This window comes from Lolium perenne, chromosome 6 (genome assembly GCF_019359855.2).
Source record: "Lolium perenne isolate Kyuss_39 chromosome 6, Kyuss_2.0, whole genome shotgun sequence".
Lineage (NCBI taxonomy): Eukaryota > Viridiplantae > Streptophyta > Magnoliopsida > Poales > Poaceae > Lolium > Lolium perenne.
Genome location: NC_067249.2, coordinates 49,452,962 through 49,459,570, shown reverse-complemented (window position 1 = coordinate 49,459,570; position 6,609 = coordinate 49,452,962).

The following is a 6,609-nucleotide window of genomic DNA, read 5'->3' as shown; positions in this document are numbered from 1 at the left end:
GCATCACACCTTCCACTTGGGGTTCCCAACGGTCGCGTGCTGTACGCGTGTCAAGCTAAATTTCTGGCGCCGTTGCCGGGGAGATCAAGACACGCTGCAAGGGGAGTCTCCACCTCCAATCTCTTAATTTGTTTTTGTCTTGCTTTATTTTATTTACTAATTTGTTTGCTACACTAAAACAAAACACAAAAAAATTAGTTGCTAGTTTTACTTTATTTGCTATCTTGTTTGCTATATCAAAAACACACAAAAATTAGTTACTTGCATTTACTTTATCTAGTTTGCTTTATTTACTGTTGCTAAAATGGGTACTCCTGAAAATACTAAGTTGTGTGACTTCACAACCACAAATAATAATGATTTCTTATGCACACCTATTGCTCCACCTGCTACCACAGCAGAATTCTTTGAAATTAAACCTGCTTTACTGAATCTTGTTATGAGAGAGCAATTTTCTGGTGTTAGTTCTGATGATGCTGCTGCCCATCTCAATAATTTTGTTGAATTATGTGAAATGCAAAAGTATAAGGATGTAGATGGTGACATTATAAAATTAAAATTTTTTCCTTTCTCATTAAGAGGAAGAGCTAAAGATTGGTTGCTATCTCTGCCTAAGAATAGTATTGATTCATGGACTAAATGCAAGGATGCTTTTATTGGTAGATATTATCCCCCTGCTAAAATTATATCTTTGAGAAGTAGCATAATGAATTTTAAACAATTGGATAATGAGCATGTTGCACAAGCTTGGGAAAGAATGAAATCTTTGGTTAAAAATTGCCCAACCCATGGACTGACTACTTGGATGATCATCCAAACCTTTTATGCAGGACTGAATTTTTCTTCGCGGAACCTATTGGATTCAGCTGCTGGAGGTACCTTTATGTCCATCACTCTTGGCGAAGCAACAAAGCTTCTTGATAATATGATGATTAATTACTCTGAATGGCACACGGAAAGAGCTCCACAAGGTAAGAAGGTAAATTCTGTCGAAGAAACCTCTTCCTTGAGTGATAAGATTGATGCTATTATGTCTATGCTTGTGAATGGTAGGACTAATGTTGATCCTAATAATGTTCCGTTAGCTTCATTGGTTGCTCAAGAAGAAAATGTTGATGTAAACTACATTAAAAATAATAATTTCAACAACAATGCTTATCGGAACAATTCTAGTAACAACTATAGGCCATATCCTTATAATAATGGCAACAGCTATGGTAATTCTTATGGGAATTCTTACAACAATAATAGGAATACACCCCCTGGACTTGAAGCTATGCTTAAAGAATTTATAAGTACACAAACTGCTTTTAACAAATCTGTTGAAGAAGAGCTTGGGAAAATTGATATACTTGCTTCTAAAGTCGATAGTCTTGCTGCTGATGTTGATCTTTTGAAATCGAAAGTTATACCTAATGAAAATCATAATAATAAAATTGTTACTACAGCAAATGCCATCCAAGTTAGAATTAATGAGAATATAAGATTGATGGCTGAATTGCGTGCTAGGTGGGAGAAATAAGAAAATGCTAAAGAAGATAATATAGCTAGAGTTTGGACTATTACCACCACTAGTAATGCTAATGCTCCACATGTTGCTGCACCTCCTACTATTAATGATAAAAGAATTGGTGTTGGCAATGTTTCCACTTCTAATGCAAAGCGCGAAAAACTGCACAAAGCTAAAACTACGAAATCGCTGTGATAAAACTGCTGAAAATTTTTCCAACATTGGGGACAATGATCCCATTGCTTTAGATTATAATGGGTTGGATTTTGATGATTGCCACATCTCTGAAGTTATAAAGTTCTTACAAAAACTTGCTAAGAGTCCTAATGCTAGTGCTAAAAATTTGGCTTTCACGAAACATATTACAAATGCTCTCATAAAAGCTAGAGAAGAGAAATTAGAACGCGAAGCTTCTATTCCTAGGAAGCTAGAGGATGGTTGGGAGCCCATCATTAATATGAAGGTCAATGACTTTGATTGTAATGCTTTATGTGATCTTGGTGCAAGTATTTCCGTTATGCCTAAGAAAATCTATAATATGCTTGACTTGCCACCATTGAAAAATTGTTATTTGGATGTTAATCTTGCTGATAATTCTACAAAGAAACCTTTGGGGAGAGTTGATAATGTTCGTATTACCGTTAACAATAACCGTGTCCCCGTTGATTTTGTTGTCTTGGATATTGAATGCAATGCATCTTGTCCCATTATATTGGGAAGACATTTTCTTCGAACTGTTGGTGCTATCATTGATATGAAGGAAGGTAATATTAAATATCAATTTCCTCTCAAGAAAGGTATGGAACACTTCCCAAGAAAGAGAATGAAGTTACCTTTTGATTCTATCATTATAACAAATTATGATGTTGATGCTTCGTCTCTTGATAATACTTGATACACACTTTCTGCGCCTAGCTGAAAGGCGTTAAAGAAAAGCGCTTATGGGAGACAACCCATGTTTTTACTACTGCACCTTTATTTTATATTTGAGTCTTGGAAGTTGTTACTACTGTAGCAACCTCTCCTTATCTTAGTTTTGTGCATCGTTGTGCCAAGTAAAGTCGTTGATAGTAAGGTTCATACTAGATTTGGATTACTGCGCAGAAACAGATTTCTTTGCTGTCACGAATCTGGGCCTAATTCTCTGTAGGTAACTCAGAAAATTATGCCAATTTACGTGAGTGATCCTCAGATATTTACGCAACTTTCATTCAATTTGAGCATTTTCATTTGATCAAGTCTGGTGCCTCTTAGAAATTCGTCTTTACGAACTGTTCTGTTTTGACAGATTCTGCCTTTTATTTCGCATTGCCTGTTTTGCTATGCTTGATGGATTTTTCTATTCCATTAACTTTCAGTAGCTTTGTGCAATGTCCAGAAGTGTTAAGAATGATTATGTCACCTCTGAACATGTGAATTTTGATTGTGCACTAACCCTCTAATGAGTTGTTTTGAGTTTAGTGTGGAGGAAGTTTTCAAGGATCAAGAGAGGAGGATGATACAATATGATCAAGGAGAGTGAAAGCTCTAAGCTTGGGGATGCCCCGGTGGTTCACCCCTACGTATTTCAAGAAGACTCAAGCGTCTAAGCTTGGGGATGCCCAAGGCATCCCCTTCTTCATCGACAACATTATCAGGTTCCTCTAGTGAAACTATATTTTTATTCCATCACATCTTATGTACTTTGCTTGGAGCGTCGGTTTGTTTTTTGTTTTTGTTTTTGTTTGAATAAAATGGATCATATCATTCATTGTGTGGGAGAGAGACATGCTCCGCTGTTGCATATGGACAAATATGTCCTTAGGCTTTACTCATAGTGTTCATGGCGAAGGTTGAATCTTCTTCGTTAAATTGTTATATGGTTGGAAACGGGAAATGCTACATGTAGTAATTGGTAAAATGTCTTGGATAATTTGATACTTGGCAATTGTTGTGCTCATATTTAAGCTCTTGCATCATATACTTTGCACCTATTAATGAAGAAATACATAGAGCTTGCTAAAATTTGGTTTGCATAATTGGTCTCTCTAAGGTCTAGATAATTTCTAGTAGAGTGTTTGAACAACAAGGAAGACGGTGTAGAGTCTTATAATGTTTACAATATGTCTTTTATGTGAGTTTTGCTGCACCGGTTCATCCTTGTGTTTGTTTCAAATAACCTTGCTAGCCTAAACCTTGTATCGAGAGGGAATACTTCTCATGCATCCAAAATCCTTGAGCCAACCACTATGCCATTTGTGTCCACCATACCTACCTACTACATGGTATTTCTCCGCCATTCCAAAGTAAATTGCTTGAATGCTACCTTTAAATTTCTATCCTCTACCTTTGCAATATATAGCTCATGGGACAAATAGCCTAAAAAACTATTGTGGTATTGAATATGTACTTATGCACTTTATCTCTTATTAAGTTGCTTGTTGTGCGATAACCATGTTCCTGGGGACGCCATCAACTACTCTTTGTTGAATATCATGTGAGTTGCTATGCATGTCCGTCTTGTCTGAAGTAAGGGAGATTTACCACTTGAATGGTTTGAGCATGCATACTGTTAGAGAAGAACATTGGGCCGCTAACTAAAGCCATGATCCATGGTGGAAGTTTCAGTTTTGGACAAATATCCTCAATCTCATATGAGAAAATTAATAATTGTTGAATGCTTAAGCATTAAAGAGGAGTCCATTATCTGTTGTCTATGTTGTCCCGGTATGGATGTCTAAGTTGAGAATAATCAAAAGCGAGAAATCCAATGCGAGCTTTCTCCTTAGACCTTTGTACAGGCGGCATAGAGGTACCCCTTTGTGACACTTGGTTAAAACATATGTATTGCGGTGATAATCCGGGTAATCCGAGCTAATTAGGACAAGGTGCGGGCACTATTAGTATACTATGCATGAGGCTTGCAACTTGTAGGATATAATTTACATAACACATATGCTTTATTACTACCGTTGACAAAATTGTTTCTTGTTTTCAAAATCAAAACTCTAGCACAAATATAGCAATCAATGCTTCCCTCTGCGAAGGGCCTTTCTTTTACTTTTATGTTGAGTCAGTTCACCTATTTCTCTCCATCTCAAGAAGCAAACACTTGTGTGAACTGTGCATTGATTCCTACATACTTGCATATTGCACTTGTTATATTACTTTACATTGACAATATCCATGAGATATACATGTTACAAGTTGAAAGCAACCGCTGAAACTTAATCTTCCTTTGTGTTGCTTCAATGCCTTTACTTTGAATTGTTGCTTTATGAGTTAACTCTTATGCAAGACTTATTGATGCTTGTCTTGAAAGTACTATTCATGAAAAGTCTTTGTTTTATGATTCAATTGTTTACTCATGTCATTTACCATTGTTTTGATCGCTGCATTCATTACATGTGCTTACAATAGTATGATCAAGATTGTGATGGCATGTCACTCCAGAAATTATCTTTGTTATCGTTTACCTACTCGGGACGAGCAGGAACTAAGCTTGGGGATGCTGATACGTCTCCGACGTATCAATAACTTCTTATGTTCCATGCAACATTATTGATGATATCTACATGTTTTATGCATACTTTATGTCATATTTATGCATTTTCCGGCACTAACCTATTAACGAGATGCCGAAGAGCCAGTTGCTGTTTTCTGCTGTTTTTGGTTTCAGAAATCCTAGTAAGGAAATATTCTCAGAATTGGACGAAATCAACGCCCAGGGGCCTATTTTCACATGAAGCTTACAGAAGACCGAAGGAGTCATGAAGTGGGGCCACGAGGTGGCGACACAGCAGGGCGGCGCGGCCTGGCCCTTGGCCGCGCCGGCCTGGCGTGTGGGGCCCTCGTGTGGCCCCCTGACCTATCCCCTCCGCCTACTTAAAGCCTTCATCGCGAAACCCCCAGTACCGAGAGCCACGATACGGAAAACCTTCCTGAGATGCCGCCGCCGCCAATCCCATCTCGGGGGATTCAGGAGATCGCCTCCGGCACCCTGCCGGAGAGGGGAATCATCTCCCGGAGGACTCTTCACCGCCATGGTCGCCTCCGGAGTGATGAGTGAGTAGTTCACCCCTGGACTATGGGTCCATAGCAGTAGCTAGATGGTCGTCTTCTCCTAATTGTGCTTCATTGTCGGGTCTTGGGAGCTGCCTAACATGATCAAGATCATCTATCTGTAATGCTACATGTTGTGTTTGTTGGGATCCGATGGATAGAGAATACTATGTTATGTTGATTATCAATCTATTACCTATGTGTTGTTTATGATCTTGCATGCTCTCCGTTATTAGTAGAGGCTCTGGCCAAGTTTTTGCTAGTAACTCCAAGAGGGAGTATTTATGCTCGATAGTGGGTTCATGCCTCCATTAAATGCGGGACGTGTGAGAAAGTTCTAAGGTTGTGGATGTGCTGTTGCCACTAGGGATAAAACATCGATGCTATGTCCGAGGATGTAGTTATTGATTACATTACGCACCATACTTAATGCAATTGTCTGTTGTTTGCAACTTAATACTGGAAGGGGTTCGGATGATAACCTGAAGGTGGACTTTTTAGGCATAGATGCATGCTGGATAGCGGTCTATGTACTTTGTCGTAATGCCCAATTAAATCTCACTATACTCATCATATCATGTATGTGCATGGTCATGCCCTCTTTATTTGTCAATTGCCCAACTGTAATTTGTTCACCCAACATGCTATTTATCTTATGGGAGAGACACCTCTAGTGAACTGTGGACCCTGGTCCATTCTTTTTAATCGAATACAATCTACTGCAATACTTGTTCTACTGTTTTCTGCAAACAATCATCATCCACACTATACATCTAATCCTTTGTTACAGCAAGCCGGTGAGATTGACAACCTCATTGTTTCGTTGGGGCAAAGTACTTTGGTTGTGTTGTGCAGGTTCCACGTTGGCGCCGGAATCCCTGGTGTTGCGCCGCACTACATCTCGCCGCCATCAACCTTCAACGTGCTTCTTGACTCCTACTGGTTCGATAAACCTTGGTTTCTAACTGAGGGAAACTTACTGCTGTACGCATCACACCTTCCACTTGGGGTTCCCAACAGTCACGTGCTGTACGCGTGTCAGTATCTCCTCTAAATAT